The sequence below is a fragment of the Papaver somniferum genome, chromosome 4, assembly GCF_003573695.1.
Source record: "Papaver somniferum cultivar HN1 chromosome 4, ASM357369v1, whole genome shotgun sequence".
Lineage (NCBI taxonomy): Eukaryota > Viridiplantae > Streptophyta > Magnoliopsida > Ranunculales > Papaveraceae > Papaver > Papaver somniferum.
In genome coordinates, this window is record NC_039361.1 from 28,184,655 (window position 1) to 28,209,911 (window position 25,257).

The 25,257-nt window shown below is 36.3% G+C and overlaps 1 pseudogene; it reads left to right on the plus strand.

Moving 5' to 3' along the window:
* Positions 1-19,650: 19,650 nt before the first annotated feature.
* LOC113272239 lies at positions 19,651-24,803 on the plus strand (annotated as a pseudogene).
* Positions 24,804-25,257: the final 454 nt, after the last annotated feature.

Below are 25,257 nucleotides of genomic sequence, written 5' to 3' on the forward strand. Positions count from 1 at the left end.
GCATTTTAGCAGTAGAGTCTTTTCCCCCAATGATATTACTGGTATCAGGATCCTTTTGAACCCACCTTGTATGAAAAGTGGTTCGTTCATTAATAACACCCTTGTCAAGGATTTTCTCCTCATCACTAGTCACATCAACATTAGTAACAGTTGTACAACTTTTACTGCTTTTGGTGCTTCTTTGACTTTCTCAATAGTCTCTATATGAGGTAATTTAGAGTGAGTGTTATCATGATGAAAATTGCTCAAGCCATCAATAATAACAATAAATGATTTCATCATGACATTGGTTCGGAGATTGTATACTCTAATCCCACGACTCTCCGAGGCATATCCTAGGAATATTCCTTCGTTAGTAGAATCAAATTTCCCTTTTTGTTATCGATCCTTGAGGATGTAGCACTTCCTTCCAAACACATGAAGATATCCCAAGTTAGGATTTCTTACCATACCATAGCTCGTAGGGAGTATTTAGGGTATGAGACTTTAGGTATACCTTGTTGATTAGGTAACATGTTGTTATGATACCACAACAATTAAACATAGAATAAGGATGACAATATCTAACTAATGAGAAAGTATACTTCGGATGCTCTAAATGCTTAGTAATACTGGTGTTGTAAATTAAGATGTCATCAAATAAAATCAGAATGAATTTTCTCAAGACTGACTGGAAAACCTCATTCATCAATGCCTGAAATGTAGCAAGAGCATTTGTAAGTCCAAAATGCATAACTTTGAACTCATAGTCGCCTTAATGAGTTCTAAATGATGTCTTGGGAATGTCTGAGGAACGCACTCCGATTTAATGGTAACCATCTCTCAAATCAATTTTGGAGAATACCTTAATTAATTAAACTCATTTAGTTCATCCAATAACTCATAAATTATGGGTATATGAAACTTGTCCTTGATAGTAATGTTATTTAGCTTCCTATAATCAACAAAAAATCTTCAAGAGTTATCCTTCTTTTTAACCAAAATTATTGGAAATGCAAAAGAACTATGACTAGGTTTAATTATCCCAAAATGAAGCATTTCTCTGACAATTTGCTCAAATACTCCTTTCTAGATGTAAGAACATTTGTATGCTCTTTGATTAACAGATATATAGTTAGGCCGCAAAAGGAACATTATGGTCTAAGTTTCTTTTTGGTGGTAACTGGGTGGGTTTTTGAAAATATCTTTGTACTCTTCTAATAAAGGAAGAAGTATTGCATGAGTGGAGGGTGGTGTAATAGTGGCGGAGATAGAAAACAAGTGACCCACAATGCCATGTGAATTCTTAGAAAATTATTTCTTGACTGCCACACTACTCTTCAGCAACAAAGAAGGTTCAGGAGAAGTACCATGTAATGTGATTTCTTGTCTTTGTACTTGAAATAAATACTCAAGTTGGATAATTTGAAGTGGACATCACACAATATTTTTAGCCAGTCCACACCTAATTCTATGTCACAGCCTCTCAAAGGTAAAATTATCAATCCTCCATAAAATGATGTCCCTGCATGCTCCATTGAAGTTGTGAACAAATTACCGTGCTAGTTGTTATATTACCATTAGCAACTGTGACTATCATGTGGGAAAATGGTGCGATGTAGCACTAGAGGGTAGCAAATAATGTATTATTAATGAAACTGGTGGTGCTATCTGTATCAATAATAATGGATGGTGTTTTTTAAGTAAGTCGGGTATCCTTATAGTGTCTCGAGTTGCATTTCCTATGAGGGCATGTAGAGATATCTCTATGTCAGACTCCACTGGAGATGCAACAGCTTCCTCAAAAATTTCTTCCTCATCTTCAGTGTCATGTGGTTCAGTATGATCAACTTGTAGCATGAAATTTTTTTGTCTACCCTTACATAAGTGACCTGGATTATAGACATCATCACAATTATAACAGAATCCTTGATCTCCTCTTATCTTCATTTGTTCTTGAGTAAGTCTTCTAATGGGTGGGATTGTTGAGTAGAGTTTTGATTAAGGAGTGAAAAAATATTTTGGAGTTAGATGTGCAAATTTAGGTGAAAAAGCGGGGGTCTAACAACACCACCCAATATTTCTCTTAGCAATCTGTATGGACTAACTCCGAAATACTTTCTAGAGAATCAACTAGACAGTCAGACTCAATCTAGGTAAAAGTATCTCAAGGAGTTAATATCTCTCTCTTGTTTTGATTTACTCAAGCTAATAGAAATCAACGAGTCTTAATCAAATACAAGGAATAACTCAGATGGTACCAAAGACCAATATCTGAGGATCAATCAATGACAATCATCAACCAAAGGTTGAATTACTCTAATTGATGATCGAACCCACAACCTGTATTATTTCAATTATAAAGATAAAACAATATAATGCGGGAATTGAAATAACACAGACACCAGAAATTTTGTTAACGAGGAAACCGCAAATGCAGAAAAACCCCGGGACCTAGTCCAGATTGAACACACATTGTATTAAGCCGCTACAGACACTAGCCTACTCCAAGCTAACTTCGGACTGGACTGTAGTTGAACCCCAATCAGTCCCCCACTGATCCAAGGTACAGCTGTACTCCCTACGCCTCTGATCCCAGCAGGATACTGCGCACTTGATTCCCTTAGCTGATCTCACCCACAACTAAGAGTTGCTACGATCCAAAGTTGAAGACTTGATGACAAACAAATCTGTCTCACACATACTAGTCTATCGAAGGATTAATATGTCTCCCACAGATAAATCCTAAAAGGTTTTGTTCCGTCTTTTGATAGTAATCAAGGTGAATAGGAACCAATTGATAATCCGGTCTTATATTCCCGAAGAACAGCCTAGAGTGATCAATCACCTCACAACAATCTTAATCGTATGATAGCGAAACAAGATGTTGCGGAATCACAAACGATGAGACTAAGATGTTTGTGATTACTTTTTATATCTTGCCTATCGAAGATATCAATATCAAGCCAATCAATATAATTGTACTCGTACGATAGAAGATACAAGATCAGATCACACAACTACGATAAAGTAGTATCGGTCTGGCTTCACAATCCCAATGAAGTCTTTAAGTCGTTAACCTGGTTTTAGAAGAAGAAAACCAAAGGTTAAAGGATAAACGACTCTAGCACGCAAACTAGTATCACACGTAAGGTGTGGGGATTAGTTTTGCATTGATACTATATGTCCCCTTATATAGTCTTTCAAATCAGGGTTTGCTATTAAGTTACCTTGGTAACAAAGCAATCAATATCCACCGTTAGATGAAAACTTGATTTAGATTCAAGTTAATATTTCTCAACTGTTAGATCGAAAACTTAGCTTGTTACACACAATTGAAATGCACGCTTCTAGGTTTGTTAACCGTACCCAAACGTATGCACTTGTTGGTTCAATAATAGTTAACCAAAAGGTTAGTCATATGAGCATTTCATATCAACCATGTTATTCTTCACCATAACTAGTTCACATGACTCAAATGAAATATTTAGAGAGTTGTTCAATTGCAAAGAATTCTTATGTAACTACACAAGACACAATTGAAGCAAAGATGATTGATTCACTCGAATCGGTTCATGAACTTTTATAGCCACGGTTTGAAAACTGCATTCCTTATTCTTTTTAAGTTTAAGTTCAGAAATCATCTTCAGATATATAACCTTCTTAAGTTCGCAGTCTGGGTTCGCGGACTTAAGTTACCGGGCAGAGTTTACAAACTCCAGCATAAATTCTCGGGATGAGGACTTCGCCGGTTCGCGGACTGAGTTCGCGGACTTATCTTCACGCACTAGTTTGTCAACTCCAGCAGAAATTCTCGGGTTTGAGAACTTCGACAGTTCGCGGACTGAGTTCGCGGACTTGGCTCACGCCATTCTTCCGGTTCTCTTGATCAACAAAGTTCACAAACTTTAGTTCAAGGAATATGACTTATACATAAATGTGTTTCCACAACAATGCTTATGTCCACATTGGTTATGTAATCTAAACTCTCATTCCAATCATTGAAACATTCTTCGTCAAAGAAATTTTCAAAGTGAGTGAAACATATCATGACTTTCGTCACTAGGTAAAGATGAACTTGGTCGAAGCAAAAAGCTTACCAACACATATTTCGAGATATAGATAGGCGAGGTATACTCGGCTCGAAATACCAACTGTGTATAATCAAAGTCTATATATAGCATACGACTTTTTGTCTCAAGAAGTAGGAGATAGAATAGATAGACTTTTGAGTGATAGATAAGTTCAAGTATTCACATACTTTTTTGTCGAGAAGTTCCACCGGTTCCTTGAGTAGCTCTTCTTCTTGTATGATGAATCGACATGAAGTCTTTGAGCTCAACTACACTTTCTATCCTAGTCCGAGACTTAGATATAGTAGACTAGAAATCAAGACTTATAGTTTTGATCACTAACATTAACAAACATGCTTGAGATAGCAACACATGCGAGTTCGACCGAGCAATTCTCTAACAATCTCCCCCTTTGCCAATTTTAGTGACAAAACTATCAATACATATGGAATACAAAAAAGATAATGAAACTTTAGTAGCTCCTATTCCACATGTCTAATCTTCAACGTTCCTCGAAATCTTCGTCATTTCCAAGTACTCCAATGATCCCAAAGGTTGTAAGTTTAGCATCACTGTTGTTGAAGATCCGTAGCTATACCAATGAGAAAACATAATACTCGATCATTGTTATACAGTGTCATAGTATTATTACACAGTGTCAAAGTTCAATTGTATCACAACTTCAACAATAATACTATGGTGATATGTATCACTCCCCCTTAGTCAATACTCCATCTCACATGGAAACCACTCCCCCTTACACAATGATCCGAAAACCATATGTATTTGTAGTGTGAATTACATATTAATTCTCCCCCTTTTTGTCAATAAAATTGGCAAAGGTACAAGAACGAGATCATAATGAAATTTCTGTAAGATACATTTCATGACTAAAAGAAAAATACATACCAACTAATTTAGATGCAATCATAAAGCCGAAGCTAAATGCATTCATCAAGGAGTTTAAAGATACAAGATAACCTCTCTAAAATTCCACAACTGCACACCCCTCAAGATATGACCATTAAGCACTAGTTCAAAAGAACTCTCCCCCATTTGATGTCATTCCCGAGAGAACAACAACGAGCGACCTTAATTTCAAAAGAAAAGAAGGATTTCTATTGGACACCAAAACCATAAGAATGATTTTTATATCCAAAAACTCAATCAAATTAATCACAAGTACACCCATGAATAATTTAATCGGAATACGCAACCAAATTAAACACAAAAAGTGATCAATTTAATTGATTATGCTCACCATAAGTAAACTTACGGAGCTACGACTAAGTTTAACCATAAGGAATGATTAGCTTAACCGTTCATATACTCAACACAAGAAAAACTTATGGAGTAATAACTAAATAACCAAACAAGATGACTAATTTAGTTCATAATGCTCGACATATAGTACCTTACGGAGCAACAACAAAGGCAATCAAAAATAATCAACTTGGTTGTTTAGTGCTCAACATAAGACACATTACGGAGCCTCACAGTATTACATAAAATACGGATCCGTATAGATCATATTGTGGAATACAAAAGGATTCATTCTATCTTCCATCACTATTCGCATAACGACATTCAATAGACATAATCCTTGCAAACAAAAGATTTTAACCTATCTTCCGTCAAAGATTGACAATATAGGCTTAACTTTTGTAATTGTCAAAATTCCATTCATTCTTTAACCAATACATGGATATCAATCACAAACAACTTTACTTTTGACAAGGTATGGGACAAACATAGTTCACGGACGTAAATACCAATATCCCATAACAAGTTGCAATATAACAAATCATAAAGATTAAATACTGCAAAAACATCATCCTCCAAAAAAAATTTGAATTTTTTAAACCAAAGCCTAAAAAAGAACAAGAAGATGAAAAAATAATAGCTATGTGTAGTCACAATCATTGCTATTCAAGCACTAGTTATTCTTCCAACTAAACCAAAAAGAAGACATACTAGGCGACAATGTCTTTGAAAAATTATTTATCATTCCCGAACTCCTTGTCGTCAACAGCCATTGGTACATAAGGTTCGTGAAGATAGGAGTTAATATCAACAAACCGTCTTGGCTAGTGATGTCGAACCAGGGCTTTCTAAATTTCCAAATATCTTAAAACGCAAGCCTTAATATCACGAATCTCCTTTATTACTTCCTTCAACTCATCAAGAACATCGGAAAACTTCTGAGAGTTAGAAGGGATAGCCCTTGGCTTTCTTGTGTTCCTCCTTTTTCTTTTCAAGGACGGAGTTACTAGAGATATCTCTTTTTCCTTGATTGATGGCTTAACAATCATGTTGACATCCTTTCCATCCAAAGACATGCTGCTTAAGGGAACAATTATAAACAACTGATTTTTGTGAGTGGAATTCACAATCTCAACAAGCAGTCTTAAGATATAAAGGATATCAGAGAGGAAAAAGGAATGTAGGGTTCACAAAGTTTAAACAGGTTCGTGGACACCCAACTCTAAACCCTATAAAGAGTAGAATTGTCGTTAATAACCCTTCCTTTTGTTTGATAGACAGAAAAGAACAATCCAAAAAAAACTTTTCCTAAAGCATGTGCGTTCACAACCTTGTCTCTTTTGATCAGGCACATGAGACAAGATTTCCCAAACAACACAATTAATTTGTGCTCTGGTGAACAACAATTTGTCCACCATTTTCCTCTTGAGAGGAATCCTCTGACCTCTATCTACACGATTTGAACATGATTTCTTCTCTAATGGTCTTGTTTTGTCTTTGGAAACTAACTTCTTAGACGAAGATAAAATCCTACATACCTCAGCGGTCTTCTGAGCAAGTTTAAGCTTCCTTGCTAATCGATTTGCTATTCGTTTAAGTTTGTTGGCGTGCCTCACTTGATGTTTGTACTTGTAACATCTTGATAGTTCATGACCCTTCTGAGAACAAAACGAGCACGTTAATCTTGAATAATATTCAGGCATCTATGGTGTGACTGCAGCTAGACACAAGGTAGATCTTGAAACATTACAAACAGAGTTTCCAAAAGATGGGTCAATTGATTCTTCCAGCTTGATTGGGTTCTCTTCTTCACCGAAACCATCAAGGTTGATATATGTAATGCTACAATTATCAAAATCAATGTTTTCACATAGAAGACCGACACTTGATTTCCTATCTTCATCAGAATCATAGATTTCAGACATCTCATCAAGTGTTACAACAACATCTTTGTTCCCGGTGTATTTTCTACGATTTGGGCACTCGTTTGCAAAATGACCAAAACCTTTACACTTAAGGAACTGTGGCATATCCTCGTCATCAGCCTCGTCAGCATCCCTGTTTTTAGAAGGAACACGATTGTGAGGTTTATCTGATGACCTAGGTTTGTCTCTTGAAAACCGTTTACTTCTCTTCAATAGAAGATCCCTAAACTGTCTTGTGATCAAGGAGACTAATTTGTCAAGATCTTCATCTGAAAATCACTCTCAGACTGATCATCCTCAGAGACATAAACACTTTTACTCTTATCAAGTAATGTAGTGTTCTTTTGTGCTTTAAAGGCAACATCCTTTCCGATTTTGGATGTATGCTCATGGTCAAAGATCTTTATCTTTCCAACTAATGTATTTCTGGAAAGATTATCAAGGTTATTTCCCTCAACGATGGCATGCTTCTTAGACTCGTATCTAGATGGCAGCGATCTGAGAATTTTCATCACAATGTCCTTTTCAGGAATAGTCTTACCCAATGCAAAATATGCATTAAAAATTTCAGACACTTTGTGATTAAACTCATCAACTGTATCTTCATCTTCCATATGAAGGTTCTTCCAATCGGAATTAAGGTTTTGAAGCCTAGCTTCCTTTTCACTAGAGTTACCTTGAAATACGATTTCTAAGATATCCCAAGCATCTTTAGACCTAGTGCAATTAGACACATGGTGCTGAAGATTTGGGGTAATGGCATGTATGATGGTATTCAAACCGTCGGAGTTTTGCTTTGCATCAAGTATCTCGACAGGACTGTATTCACCAATATTCTTGGGAACATTTACATCTCCAACTGCCACAACGGGAGCATCATAGCCATTAACAACATATACCCATGATTAAAAATCACGTGCTTGAAGAAAAGCTCGCATAAATTTTCCACCATAAGTAATTAGAGCCATCAAAGACTGGTAGTACGTTAATAGAGATAGCACCTCTGTCCATAGAGTCAGATCGCTACAAACACAGACTTGTAAGGTCTTAAACGTGTTTGCCTGCTCTGATACTAATTGAAAAAGCGGGGGGTCTAACAACACCAACCAATATTTCGCTTAGCAATATGTATGGACTAACTCCGAAATACTTTCTAGAGAATCAACTAGACAGTCAGACTCAATCTAGGTAAAAATATCTCAAGGGGTTAATATCTCTCTCTTGTTTTGATTTACTCAAGCTAATAGAAATCAGCGAGTCCTAATCAAATACACGGAATAACTCATATGGTACCAAAGACCAATATCCGAGGATCAATCAATGACAATCAACAACCAAAGGTTGGATTACTCTAATTGATGATCTAACGCACAACCTGTATTATTTCAATTATAAAGATAAAACAATATAATGCGGAAATTGAAATAACACAAATACCAGAAATTTTGTTAACGAGGAAACCACAAATGCAGAAAAACCCCGGGACCTAGTCCAGATTGAACACACACTGTACTAAGCCGCTACAGACACTAGCCCACTCCAAGCTAACTGATAATATTTTTGAATGATGTTGTAATAATGAGGTTCAAACTCTCGGACTTGTGAAGATTAAATTTAAAGATTTAATAAAATTATATACAAAAATATTAACAAAGTGGGCGAGAGGTATGAGAAAATAACCAAGACACTGATTCCACTATTACACATGAATTAATGATGGTAAATAATCCAAAACTCTAATTATCTTTCAAGTCCTTTATATCTTAACTCACTAATAATCAAGCAAATTCTCAAACATCAATTGTATCCCTTAAGCATAGATTATCTAAACAAAGCATAACCTATCTAATTGAATCACAACTGATTAGGAAAATTACGCAAACAATTTAAAACTCTGCAAAAGCAGTGATTGAGTGAATTATAATTAAATATTAGAGAAAATAAAATAGTTACCAATTATTCATGCGTAAATAGCTTCCTCATTGCCTTGGTTGTGGGAGAATTAGCCGCTCATCATGTTGGAAACACGCTCAAAAATCATTATTATTGCTCAAAGGGTGTTTAGAAATGATGAAAATGGAGAAATAATTCAAAACCGGGTTTTGTAACAATTATATTTGTTACAAACCAAAAAAAAAACGATACAGAGGATTGTCACTGTTACTGTTGATCTAAGACCCACGGATCTGTGTCGCAAACGCTGGCAAATAAGTATGCCTCTGATGTACGACCCACGACTGTGAGTCGTTGTTACTGTTGGAAAACGACGGTCTTGGATGGTCCGTTCTTCGTGTTCTTCATGTTCATCAGCAGCAACAGAAACCGAGTTTGGAAAAAATCGAATTTCTTCTTCTCTGGCTATCCTTAGCCCCCCAGACTCTCGACACCCCTTCTCTATGATCCCATCCACCTATTTATACTCCTTAGACTCATTTAATCACGCCATGATTCTCAATATTCTTCATTGAACTCGGGAAGTAAAGAAAATATTTTGGGAATATTTTCTTCCCTGATTTAGCTTCTCACGCGTTTCTATAGCTGCAAAATCTCCTCATTTATCTTTTTCAAGGTCCAAAGTGTTGCTAGAGTCATCATACATGAGCATAACACATTTAAATTCTCCAAAACTCATGTAATCCCGTGAACTGTCCCTGTCATGCACGTGCTGCCCTGATTTCTTCTCACGGATTTTTCAGCCAAATTTGATAGACCAAAATACTTGTAATAGCTTTATATATGTCCCAGGAACAATCCCATAAATTTTCAGCCATTTAGTCTCCCTATAACACCTCCAAATCCTTGATTGAAATCTGACAGCGAATAAAAATATTTTCCCGCCAATATTCAGTTCAAACGAAGGGGATAAAGTTGCCCCTTAACCAGCTGCTTGGGTGCCAATAAAAAATGGGTTTTGTGGACAAATTTGGGATACATATAGCCCTGGGTGCTGAAGATGAATTTGGGCTACACATAATCATGGGTGCCCCTTATCCAAATCTGGGATCCATATAGCAAATGTTCTCTGGAGGTGTCCCGAGCAACTTTTCGAGCCGAATTTTCCAACAATGTTTATTTCCAAAAAAATACCTATAAACACACAAAACACCATAATAAGTACGAAATCGAGTACTAACAATATGAAACATTGAGGACAAATTAGACACATAAATGCGTCTATCAAATACCTCCAAACTTATTATTTTCTAGTCCTCGAGCAAAACTAATAATAAGAAAATAAAACCGAGTTAATCTCGGGAGGGTTTACCAGAGGTGTACCCACAAAACCATGACTTCTACTTGGTCACAAGTATCCAAAGAGCTATGAGGACATACATATTCTCAACCTATCTCCAAGTAACTAGAATGCTAGAGAAATTAAAGGTGCCAGCTCTAAAGCTGACTAAAGAAAAGGGGAGACACATCCGCAACACTGCTAGATAAACATTGTAAGATGCGTCTGTTGCTTTACAGCTGGATAAGATTAGGAGAGAGATAAAGATGAGAGGGACATCTGCTACACAGCTAGACTAATTACGTGTGATGAGTTAAACCAGTGCTAGAAAGATCTTGTGCCAGATTGAAAGCGGACTAACAAAGCAACCAAATGTATCTTTCTTCGACTCTCTCATAGTGCTCAGCAGAAACAACGTCTTCTTCGGTCTTCAAATGTTGATGATAAACTATCGAACCTCAAAGAACCTTGACAATTAAATCTTCTCTTCGATTTCTTGCTTATAAATTTCTACTTCCCTTTGGCCTTATTGAACAAAACGTAACGATGATTTTTTTTTATTATTATTATTTTTTTATTTTTATTTTGGAAACAAAAATTACAAGACAACAATTTACATGGCCATGAGAGAAGGACTTTCAAAACTTGGATCTTCGCAACTTGTGATGTCTTGGTATCATGGATTCTAACAACTTATATCATTTTCTCTTATAACTTCAACTTTGATTTTTGAATTATTCTTTTCTATTGTTGCTTCTAAACCTAAAACGTCTTCAACTTTCTTAATAGATTTTGATGTCGCTCTGCTTGTTGATGATGATAAGTTTCTACTGAGAGAGAGTCGCAATCCAGTAACTAAGACTACATTGTGAGGTTGCTTTGTCTTTCTGGCATTTCCTGACCTACTTGCCTTTCCATCATGTATGGTTAGGTCCATCACGGTTACCCTCTAAAAGGAACAAGTTCTCTCCTGAATTTCAAGGATCTCAATGTCTTTTTCTCTAATGTCTCAAAAGGTTGTTATCCCTAGCATTCCAATTTCTATCTTTTCGGTGAGAAACAGTATGTAAACTTAGCTAACCGGATACCATGTGACGCTAGAAGTTTCAAAAGTGCAACTAAAAAGTTCTCCCCACCCCCAAACTTAAATCTAACATTGTCCTCGATGTTCTAAAGATAAAATTAAAAGCATGAACAAGGAGAAACTATTACCACTTGAAGAAAAAGAGTTAAGGAAAGATATTACCATGTTGCATGAGCATGGGTTACCTCCCAAGAAGTGCTAAGTTTAAAGTCTTCAGCCAGACTTAGGAAAGGATTAGTCAACTCGAACCGTATAACAGTAGCCGGAATAACTGTGGGTCTTCAAAACCAAATAGAGCTGACCAAAGGAAACTGCAGTAAACCAAGAAAATGAACAAAACTAGCATGCCCTTACCTAGTCTCCTGATTAAGACAACTACGTCTAATTGTGGTTTAGGTTCAGGTTCTATAAAAGGGTCTAAATATATTTCTTTAGGCTGCAACTCCTCAAAAGTGAGATCCGAATTATTAGGTCCTAGAGTCTGTAAAAACTCAAGTAAAAATTTAGAAGCACATAATAATAACCTAAATAATTGAGGATCCTCTAAGTCAATCAGGTTTGACTTACAAAATTGACCACAATGAGGGTAGTAGTCATTCTTAAGAAAATGTGTTGATTCTAATTTCCTAAAGCATTTAGGTTTAGTCTCACAACTAAATATTCGACACATTTGAAATATAAATGTTCCCACATTTGGAAGAAAACTATTTGGTGGGAAAACAAAGTCAATAAGGGTATCATAGCCTGGGCAAAACACATCAACCAGAGGATGGGTTTCTAATGACTGAACTTATTTCTGGACATTATTAGGTTCGCGAAAAAGTGTATGGAGATAATTTTGTACGATGGTTGAGGCACAAATTTCAAGCCCTACACGAGGGAACTTTCTAAGAGTTAAAGGTAAAGCACAGGGAGAATGATAATCACCCCCAAACTTAGAGTTTTGGGTGTCTCTAGGTAGACTAACTACAATTTCCCTAATTTCTAGATCATCGGAATCCTGAAAATGGTCAATTGCTTCTGTTAGATTATACTCAGGTGATGCATCTTCACTCATATTTAAAAGCTCTACGAGTTCATCTTCTTCGTCTAAGACTATTGTTTCTAAATCGCTAGACTCTAAAACATTATTCTCAAAATAAACTCATTCCTCTAAATCATTATCGGCTTTATAAACAGGAAATACTACATCGTCTAAAATGAGGGTATCTCTAGTCAAATCCTCGTCCTTTTGAATAGGTGAATAATTATTAAAATTATTTGGATTTGACATAGAAATAATATTATCATTGTAAATCTCAATTGGAGTATCCATTTCCTGATCACTATTCCTACATAAGTATGATTCTCCATCAACACTATCCTCATCATAATAACATGAAAAAGATCGAACCTGATCAAAACAATTAGTGCTACCAATTCTAACCTTGTTATCCTGATTATGTAAATAACTATCTTCATTCTCAAGGGTATTATTGGATACACTATATTGGCAATTCAAGTAATTTCGAGAAATTCTTTCGTTCGTCTCAGCTATCCGCTTGAGGTGGTCTTCTAAAGAAGGTTCACTCATTATTGTAGTTCTTTCGTCTATAATTATACTATTCATCTCAGCTAACTTACGCGTCGACTCAGCTAACTTCCTGAGGGACTCTTCTAAAGGAGGAATAGGAACAGAGGGATCATAAAAAGGACTACTTTTCCATAGTTTGATTGTATCCTCTAGAGACGAAGAACTAGTACTATAATCTTCTTGCTCGTAAGACTGATGCATGTGTGGGTAGTAATTGGGCTCACCAGTTTATGACCCATATCCTTCCAAAGGATGGCGTTCCCAACCACTATTCCCAACATGGTCATAAAAAGGATGATGTCCATATTCAAATTCAGGTCGATAATCATTGTATTGGCTTCTATCATACCAGTTCGACATTCTTAATTACAAGAGAATTCTACACAATCACAAACAAGGCTGACTCGACCAAATCAAACCTATAAAATCTAGCAAACAACAAGCATGATGGCTCCACTTAGATTGTTTCTAGACCAGCTTCTAATCTTTCGAAAAGGAATTCGTTACAATCTGAGCAAACCTCTCTGGAATCAATCTGAGTTTAAGTAAGTTGAATTGATACGAGGGAAGCTGCGAGGAGCTTTGATACCCAAGGTCTCACCGGTATTATAAGGCGGCGCAGTCACGTATTCAACTCGCAGAAACCATCATGAACTTCAAAGTATGCTCAAAAGAGTAACCAATATTTTTCGAACGACTTTCCTATTAAGCTCGTTACCCTATAGGTCTCGTTCTAGTCAAAATTTTAAGCTTAGGTTCGCGTTTGGTTTCGTTTTCCTAAAGCGGGCAAGAAGGAAACGGTGATGAAATACGAGTCCTTATCTTAATTTGGCCAGACCTTGCCCTTTACTAGGAAATTAAAACAACCGTATTCAAATCCTCATCATATATTCACCTTAAGGCATACAATAAACCCGCTGACAGAGGATTCGCGGGTGTTTCGAAAGCTTACCTCCCATACCAGACGGGCGCAGAACCGCTGAAGTCGACTCGGGCCACGACTCCTATGTCATGTGCGAACCCGAGGGGCCGAGACGATATTGTAATCGTCGTCCTTCCCTGCAAACAATTTTATATTTAATGTACCCTTCCTTAGGGTTTAAAAAAAAATTGTCCAAGTCCAAAGTCCAAATAAAGTGCAAAAGAAAAGAAATAAAAAAACATAATTACAAAAAATGGAAGGTCTCTAAAAAAAAAAATTCTCTCTTTTTTTTTTAAATTTTTTCTTTCGCTCTTTTTATTTTTGCTTTGTCTTTTTCCTTCTCTTTTGGCTTTAAGCTTTGATTCCAAGTCTTTAGTATCCAACTTCAACCCTGTAATACAAAGACAAACCCAAAGAAACGTAAAAAGAACAAATGAAATAAAAAAAAAACCTAAAAATTCTACCTAAGCACAAATCCGCGTCGGAGGCGCCAAAATGATAATATTTTTGAATGATGTTGTAGTAATGAGGTTCAAACTCTCGGACTTGTGAAGATTAAATTTAAAGATTTAATAAAATTATATACAAAAATATTAACAAAGTGGGCGAGAGGTATGAGAAAATAACCAAGACACTGATTCCACTATTACACATGAATTAATGATGGTAAATAATCCAAAACTCTAATTATCTTTTAAGTCCTTTATATCTTAACTTACTAATAATCAAGCAAATTCTCAAACATCAATTGTATCCCTTAAGCATAGATTATCTAAACAAAGCATAACCTATCTAATCGAATCACAACTGATTAGGAAAATTACGCAAACAATTTAAAACTCTGCAAAAGCAGTGATTGAGTGAATTATAATTAAATATTAGAGAAAATAAAATAGTTACCAATTATTCATGCGTAAATAGCTTCCTCATTGCCTTAGTTGTGGGAGAATTATCCCCTCATCATGTTGGAAACACGCTCAAAAATCATTATTATTGCTCAAAGGGTGTTTAGAAATGATGAAAATGGAGAATTCAAACCAGGTTTTGTAACAATTATATTTGTTACAAACCAAAAAAAAAACGATACAGAGGATTGTCACTGTTATTGTTGATCTAAGACCCACGGCTCTGTGTCGCAAACGCTGGCAAATAAGTCTGCCTCTGATGTACGACCCACGACTGTGAGTCGTTGTTACTGTTGGAAAACGACGGTCTTGGATGGTCCATTCTTCGTGTTCTTCATGTTCATCAGCAGCAGCAGAAACCGAGTTTGGAAAAACTCGAATTTATTCTTCTCCGGCTCTCCTCATCCCCCCAGACTCTCGACACCCCTTCTCTATGATCCCATCCACCTATTTATACTCCTTAGACTCATTTAATCACGCCATGATTCTCAATATTCTTCATTGAACTCGGGAAGTAAAGAAAATATTTTGGGAATATTTTCTTCCCTGATTTAGCTTCTCACGCGTTTCTACAGCTGCAAAATCTCCTCATTTATCTTTTTCAAGGTCCAAAGTGTTGCTAGAGTCATCATACATGAGCAAAACACGTTTAAATTCTCCAAAACTCATGTAATCCCGTGAACTGTCCCTGTCATGCACGTGCTGCCCTGATTTCTTCTCACGGATTTTTCAGCCAAATTTGACAGACCAAAACACTTGTAATAGCTTTATATATGTCCCAGGAACAATCCCATAAATTTTCAGCCATTTCGTCACCCTATAACACCTCCAAATCCTTGATTGAAATCTGACAGTGAATAAAAATATTTTCCCGCCAATATCCAGTTCAAACGAAGGGGATAAAGTTGCCCCTTAACCAGCTTCTTGGGTGCCAATAACAAATGGGTGTTGTGGACAAATTTGGGCTACATATAGCCCTGGGTGCTGAAGATGAATTTGGGCTACACATAACCATGGGTGCCCCTTATCCAAATCTGGGATCCGTATAGCAAATGTTCTCCGGAGGTATCCCGAGCAACTTTTCGAGCCGAATTTTCCAACAATGTTTATTTCCAAAAAAATACCTATAAACACACAAAACACCATAATAAGTACGAAATCGAGTACTAACAATATGAAACATTGAGGACAAATTAGACACATAAATGCGTCTATCACTAACTTCGGACTGGACTGTAGTTGAACCCCAATCAGTCTCCCACTGATCCAAGATATAGTTGTACTCCCTATGCCTATGATCCCAGCAGGATACTGCACACTTGATTCCCTTAGCTGATCTCACCCACAACTAAGAGTTGCTACGACCCAAAGTCGAAGACTTGATGATAAACAAATCTGTCTCACACAGACGAGTCTATCGAAGGATTAATCTGTCTCCCACAGATAAACCCTAAAAGGTTTTGTTCCGTCTTTTGATAATAATCAAGGTGAACAGGAACCAATTGATAATCCGGTCTTATATTCCCGAAGAACATCCTAAAGTTATCAATCACCTCACAACAATCTTAATCGTATGGTAGCGAAACAAGATGTTGCGGAATCACAAACGATGAGATGAAGATGTTTGTGATTACTTTTTATATGTTGCCTATCGGAGATATCAATCTCAATCCAATCATATGATTGTAATCGTACGATATAAGATGCAAGATCATATCACACAACTACGACAAAGTAGTATCGGTCTGGCTTCACAATCCCAATGAAGTCTTTAAGTCGTTAACCTGGTTTTAGAAGAAGAAAACCATAGGTTAAAGGAGAACCGACTCTAGCACGCAAAATAGTATCATACGTAATGTGTGGGGATTAGTTTTGCATTGATGCTAGATGTCCCCTTATATAGTCTTTCAAATCAGGGTTTGCCATTAAGTTACGTTGGTAACAAAGCAATTAATATCCACCGTTAGATGAAAACCTGATTTAGATTCAATCTAATATTTCTCAACCGTTAGATCGAAAACTTAGCTTGTTACACACAATTGAAATGCACGCTTCTAGGTTTGTTAACCGTACCCAAATGTATGCACTTGTTGGTTCAATAATAGTTAACCAAAAGGTTAGCCATATGAGCATTGCATATCAACCATGTTCTTCTTCACCATAACTAGTTCACATGACTCAAATGAACTAGTTAAAGAGTTGTTCAATTGCAAAGAATTCTTATGTAACTAAACAAGACACAATTGAAGCAAATATGATTTGATTCACTCGAATCGGTTCATGAACTTTTATAGCCACGGTTTGCATACTGCATTCCTTAGTCTTTTTAAGTTTAAGTTCAGAAATCATCTTCAGATATATAACCTTCTTAAGTTCGCAGACTTGGTTCGCGGACTTAAGTTACCGGGCAGAGTTTACAAACTCTAGCAAAAATTCTCGGGATGAGAACTTCGCCGGTTCGCGGACTTAGATTCACGCACTAGTTTGTCAACTCCAGCAGAAATTCTCAGGTTTGAGAACTTCGGCAGTTCGCGGACTTGGCTCAGGCCATTCTTCCGGTTCTCTTGATCAACAAAGTTCGCAAACTTTGGTTCAAGGAATAAGACTTATACATAAATGTGTTTCCACAACAATGCTTATGTCCACATTGGTTATGTAATCTAAAATCTCATTCCAATCATTGTAACATTCTTCGTCAAAGCAATTTTCAAAGTGATTAAAACATATCATGACTTTCGTCATTAGGTAAAGATAAACTTGGTCGAAGCAAAAAGCTTACCAACACATATTTAGAGATATAGATAGGCGAGGTATACTCGGCTCGAAATACCAACTGTGTATAATCAAAGTCTATATATAGCATACGACTTTTTGTCTCAAGAAGTAGGAGATAGAATAGATAGACTTTTGAGTGATAGATAAGTTCAAGTCTTCACATACCTTTTTGTCGAGAAGTTCCACCGGTTCCTTGAGTAATTCTTCTTCTTGTATGATGAATCGCCATGAAGTCCTTGAGCTCAACTACACTTTCTATCCTAGTCCGAGACTTAGCTATAGTAGACTAGAAATCAATACTTATAGTTTTGATCACTAACATTGACAAACATGCTTGAGATAGCAACGCATGTGAGTTCGACCGAGCAATGCTCTAACATTAGGTGTGTTGGGTGAAGTGATGATAGGTTTAGGAGGAAAGTTGGAAGAATATAATTGTCTATTGGTATTGAATGAGTTGTTCAAAGATTTAGTGAATGGTTTAGTGGCTTGAGAAGATAAGTTGTATTTTTGTTCTTGTAATTCGACTATGGAAAAAGCTTGTGACAATGTAGTAGGGTAAAACATAGCCACAAATTTACCTATTTGTTCTTTCAATCCTCTCACAAAGATCGTGACATAGTCAGCTTCAGTCAAGGAGGGGTTCATATAAGCATTAATGCTTTTAAGGACTCGAACTCTTCATAATAATCATAACCAGTAGAACTTTGTACTAATTTATTAAAAATGCCCAAGTTTTCTTTAATCTGAAATTGAAATCGTGCACAAATATGCGTAGCTAAATCATGCCATGTTATACGATATCTATTAACTTGTAAATTTAAAAACCATTTCACTGCCTTACCCTCAAGATAAATTGTTGCAGTATCAACCTTTTTATGTTCTTCAACGTTATTTATCTAAAAATACCTTTCACTTTTCTGGATCCATCTTATTGGATGATCACCATCAAATCTGGGAAAATCTAGCTTTGGAATGTGTTGAGGTTGATAATGAAAACCACCTTGTGTATTAATAACAAAACCTGAACCACCAAATCCTCACTATTAGATCCGGTAGCTCATGTTGGACTGGATTGAAGACCCCTTGATGCAGCTATAACTTGCAGAATCTCGCGATGTTGTTCTTTCATCCGATTACTAAGTGAATCGACCTTATCGGATAACTGGTTATTGTCAGCGAAGTTGAGTGATATACCTTTTTATGTTTTTTTTTCCTTCTTCGTTTAAATCTTTGATAGTCGTTAGCAAAACAAAATTGAACGGCTTTGATGCCAATTGTTATGATACAAAGCTAGCAAACCTCACAATCCGGAACACTTACACTCACTTAGATGAGAAACCTGGATCTTTTACCACCTCTCAAGAACAATCTTCAAAAGATCACTTAAAATCAATTTTCAGATATCTATACTAAGGAATCACAAAGTCCAAAACGAAGAGAACTTTGCGATTTCTATCTATCTTCCACCAGAAGTAAAATACACGAAGTACCTATTTCAGTTTTTCAATGGTGTGTCGAGTGTCAAAACTTGATGACCACGTACACTTGATGACCATGTCTGATAGTAAATGATTATGTAAGTTGGAAAATACCTAGTAGGAGGTTTAGCATGTCCGGCAAAGTCTCAAAGTGTGTCTGGCATTGGGCGGCTAGCCGCAATCCCTCTTTTGTATGATCCTAGTTAATTTGACTTTGAAAATTACCAATTTGATACATTTATTTGACAGTGTTGTTTGAGTGTGAGTGCCATAAGTTTTACCGCCACAAAATCATTTTCTGGGGAGTAAAACTATCACCTCACTGTCAAGTGCAATGGTACACACGGTAAAACTTTTGGGATTAATTTTTACCGCATGGACTAAAACTTGCATCTAGTTACACATTCACTCATTGACGCCTGTGGAGGCCGGGTTGGTATGCCTCATTGCCTTGCCGTCAGGCGTCAAGTAGTCCTGCTTCTTGAACCTTCAAACAGAAGCTTACATGATCAGCTGAGCTGGCAAACTCCAAGGGCCCCAATCTTCACTCGAGTGAGTGCCACGTGTATTTTTGACCAGCAGTACCGACTAGTTCACGAGATTTTCATTTTACTTTCTTATATAAATTGCAGTGAAGCAACACTTTCTCTCAGCTTTATCCCGCCATTTCTCTCTCTACTCAATTCAGATTTCAAATTTTGAATTTCAAGCTTTACGCAAAAATGGTGAAACCCTAGAAAGTTTTCTTCTGTTTTTTTTCTTCATCTTCGTTCAGTTCTTCTTATACTTCTTCTTCATCGATCTGCTAATTCAATATCTGATCTACTTTTTGATTTAGGTTGTAGCACAAAAACTCAAGGAAACAAAAATTACAGAATAGGATTCTCTATTACTGGTAATATTTTGCGATTTATCTTCGTTTCTCTGGACTAATGTCTCAGATCTTTGATTTAATTTCTCAGGAATGAAGTTTTTCTAGCTGAAATCGTTGTGTAAACATGATTATATGTTCCATTTTTGTTATTCTTAAGTATTATTTTAGATGAAGATTGAAGATCTAGAATCGGTGCAGTGATTACAGTGTTTCTTTCCTGCGATGTATAAGATAATATCATTGGAATTTTATTTCATCAGATCTAGTTAGGTTTTTAGCTCTTTTTCGTTTTCGGTGAAATCAAATAGAAATCTATGAAGAATTGCTTCGTTGATTCTAAGATATACGATTTTTTGTCGGTTTTCTGCTCAAATTCCTTGTTTATTAGATATTTTAGGGTGATAATACCTAGCCGTTTTTGTTGTTGTTCATTAATTTTGATTTGAATCGCCCTAAACAGACGAGAAACCTGCTTCGTATTGCAATATTCAACATCAGCTACATCAGAGGGCTTTTCCCTGAAAATTACTTCAATGATAAATCAGTTCTTGCTTTAGGTAAATTAAAGCTTCTTGTCTGATCTACTTCAAACTCTCAGAATTTCTTTGCGAATAATTTTTAGTATTTTATTTCTATTTGAATTTGTCTTTTACATGTATGTGATGAACTTAGTTACTGTGATTTGTAATAGAGATGAAGATCAATAAGCTCATGCTTATAGATGCTGAATCCAGAAGACTTATTGACTGGATGGAAAAAGGTATGAGGCCTCACTTAGAACACACAAAAGCTACAAATACCTTAATTGCAAGCAAGATTACCTAAAATTGGAAACAAAATTGTGGTCTTTCAGGTGTTTATGATGCATTACAGAAGAAATACCTTAAGACACTTCTGTTCTGTATATCTGAAGCTATTGATGGACCTATGATAGAAGAATATGCTTGTATGTTAAATCTCACTTCTTCTTGCATTTGATAAGCTAGATTTTGTTTTGTCATTGATAAGCAAGTTGGATTTTACTATGTGTACTCTTAAAGTAGCTTTGAATTCTGGATGGAGATTAATAAATGATGTTTGTACTCATACATGATTGGATTTTGTTGTGCAGTTTCATTTAGCTATTCGAACTCTGACAGTGAAGAGGTGATGATGAACATAATTCGTACTGGAAATAAGAAACCAGGAGAAACATTCAAGTCTAATGGCAATACAGACATTACACCAAACCAGATGAGGTATAATAGCGAGCATTTGAGGTTGTTAGATTTTGGTTTTGTTTTTTGGTCTTTGTGGTTTGAAATCCAGTGGTTAGTTTGCTGACTGCCTGACTGTGTTTAAACACTTTTTACTTGGTTTTGGCAGGAGTTTTGCGTGTAAAATGGTCCGAACTCTGGTTCAATTGATGCGAACACTGGACTGTATGCCAGAAGAGGTACACAAATTCATTAAGATTTTCATGTGGAAGTTTTATCAGGTGATCAAATAAGTTGCATGTCTATAAGTTTATTTTTTCTTATGTGTTTCAGCGTACAATCTTGATGAAGCTTCTTTATTATGAGGATGTCACTGTGAGTTTCTTTGGCCTTGTTTACATCTGCTGTTGATTCTTTTTGTTTGTCTTTTACCTGGTTTTGTCTAAATATTGCTTCTAGTCCGTATTTGCACCATTGTAGAACCCTATCAGTGATCAGTGTCCAACTGAAGTAAAATTACACAATGTATGGCCTAATATATGCAAACAACTGCACAATAGTGTGGTAGAGTAAACATGGGCTAGATTATCTATGTTCTGTTGTAACTAAATTTTTACAGATGCCTTCTGAAACTGAATTCCCCTTGATTATCTTCGTCCGACTCTTATATGTATTGTCTTCTCATCCCGAGTCTGTCCCCAGGGGTCTTGGATGCATGAACAAAAGTATTTGTATTGTTAATATACTTGTTCCTTAAATTAATAGTTTGTAAATGTTTTGAATCTTGAATGGAAATACTTTTCTAACATTCGAGTTATATTTTGGAAAACCTGCAGCCTATAGACTATGATCCTCCATTCTTCAGAGGCTGCTCAAAACAAGAAGCTAACCATCCATGGTTGAAGAACCCTCTCAAAATGGAAATCGGAAATGTTAACAGCAAACATTTCGTACTAGCTCTCAAGATAAATTCTAATACCGAATTGTGCATGACTGAAACCTGAGGTTTAGGTTTTTTTTGATCTTTCATGTTCAATTTGAGTAATCAAGTTTGAAACTTTGCAGGTCAAAAGCATCCTGGATCCATGTCAAGATGAAAACAATGACATGGAAGATAATGAGGAAATCATCTTGGGTGTTGATTCAACGCCAACAACTGATCCTTCAGATTCAGATAGCGAGGTACACTTATAACGTAACTTAGTTGTCATGTTACAGCCTCTATTTTCATTCAAATTGTCCGGAAACATGGTTGAAGCTCGAGAATAGAATTTGAAAAACTCTGAAATGTTTTATCAGATGATCCATTCAGCAAATGATAACGAGGGGTACATTGTAGCTCCTGTAGGTAATTATCTCCCATTTTATCCTTTTCCTCATCCCTGTCATGTTCCATTTCATTTTCCCCACTTCAAAACTTAATACTTTTGATGACAGATAAAGCCCGATCATGTGAAAACAATGGCATGGTGGATCATGAAGGTAGGTTAGATGTTTTGAATGACTAACAGAAAAGGCCTAATATAGTTACAGTGGCTTAACTTTAGTCAAAATTCACCTTGACTTAATGGTTTAAATCCATTACAGATGATACACAGGATGCAGAAGAGGATGAGCATCAGTTAACACGTGTAAGAGACTGTATTAGCTCTCGCCACATTGACAATGTTGAACTGACTGATGTTCTCGCTAGCTTCCCCGACATATCAGTGGTAAGTAGTAGAATCAACTCATCTAAGTGCAGTGCACTATGTGGCCACTAAGTTAGAAATTGTTAATTCTCTGTCTGATTCTCGAGTAATTTGGTGTAAAGGACTAATTTAAGGGTTTCAACTTGTTCTCTTTTTGCAGGATCTGACTGAAGGTGAGCAAAGAACTTGAATCCGTATGTACAGTTGAAGCATTGGCAGGAAGCAGTTTTCTTTCAATTTGAGAACATTAATTCTTTTTATTTCCCCAGAAATCATGGATAAACTTGTAAACCAAAATATATTGTCAAGACCGGGAAAGGATTCTTACTGTATCAGCAAGCTGAAGGTTAATTCTCTTTCAGTTCATATTTGCCTCCAATATCTAATTGTCATGGTCTTCTCATTGTCTAAAGCTTATGTGATCACTAACCAAACTACCTCAGAAACCTAATCAGGAAATTGTTGTGAAGGAATAGATGGATGTACAAGTAAACCAAGTTGATGAGAAACTTCAGCGAGGGAATGATGAAGACTACTTGTACTTGAAGGTGAGTTGGATTTCTGTGTAAATCAAAGGTACCTCATCATAGTAACTTGTAGTTTATCTATTAAGTTAGATAAGGCATAGTTTAAAACCCAAGTCATCCCCCTTAGTCCTTCTACTGTGATGTCTAATATTATTGTATTTCAATGTAGGCTCTGTATCATGTCCTTCCACTGGATTATGTTACAATATCTAAACTTCAAAGTAAGCTGGAAGGAGAGGCAAATCAGGCAACTGTGTGTAAACTGCTTGATAGGATGGCTTGTGATGGATATGTGGAATCCAAGAGCAAACCAAGATTAGGTAACATAATCAACTTCTTGAACCAGGATTACTCAGTTTTCTCAATTAAGCATGTAAATGTGAAGTTAAGTACTGAGAATGCAAGTTTCACTATGATAATCGTATGTACTTTTCCCCAGGTAAACATGTCATTCGATCTGAATTGACTGAAAAGAAGCTACTTGAGGTCAAGAATGTTTTGGAGATCAAGTTATCGGTAATAACAAGTCATACTACGATTTTGCTTTGTTCTTGATTCTGTGGTTGAATTAGACATTTCATAACGTAGTTTCTTGAATTAAACAGGCAATGGAGATAAGTGAAACTCAAAACATATCAACCTGCGGTGGTCTCCACTCTGTTGGTTCTGATCTTACTAGAACTCGAGAAAGATCAGTTGATACTCAGCAGAATGGATCGTCTAGAATTCAGGAGCAACTTGGAAACAACACACCCATTCGCAGAAATGAGGTTTAACTCCTCCTCTGCCTGTTTCCTGTTTTGATTATATATTATAGTTCTTCTAGTACAAACACCTTTCTAACTTATGTGTCCTATGTTTCGATATGCAGCCTGCAGCGTCAAGGGAGAGTGGTATACCAGGGAGCGATAAGCGAAATGGTGTGGATAGGAGAGGATTCAGTAACTGTCGTGAGGGTGATGATACCTTATGTAGTCGTCCCAGTCAGGAAAAGCGCTCCAGGAAAACTAGCACGGTATATATTCTATCCTAATTTAATAAGCCTTAAATTCCCAACTTAAATTCGCTGGTTTTGACTTGTAAGGTCTTTACTAGAAATTGTATTACTAATCATATTAAGCCTAATTATTTTTTCTGTTTATTTTCTATAATCATACTTATTCAGTTGTATTGGTGGTTGCAAGTGAAAGAGCCCATCCATCAAAACATGAAGCGTCAGAAATCTCAAGGTGGTGGCGCATTGGAGTAATAGATTATTGAAATCAAAAAGAGGAATAACACATAAAATTCTGGTGAATAAAAATGTCTTGATAACTAAGTTGTATATCTGCTTATTAGACGATTTATATGGAATTTTGAATCATGGGTATTACCAGTACTTATTAGAGTTCCAGAACCTTTTTTGTTAATGTAATACATACATTACATATTTTTATATAATTGCATGTTTAAGTAAATGAAATGTTTGGCCGCTTAGTAAGTGAAGATGTAAATCTGTTTGAAACCCCAGGGTTGGTTTCAGCTTACAAAACCAGCTAGACAAGTGGTACCCATTTGTAGCTGAGTATTTTTGTAAAATGGTTGTCTCTAGATACAACATCCAATTGCTTGGCTGGAACCATTGTCTATTCCACGAGTCAGAAGATCTGAATTTGATGAGATTCTAGAGTTCTAAACGAAGCTTGGATGGAACCGTTGTCTATTTCACGAGTCAGAAGATCTGAATTTGTTGTCATATTCAGACATTTATAATTCTC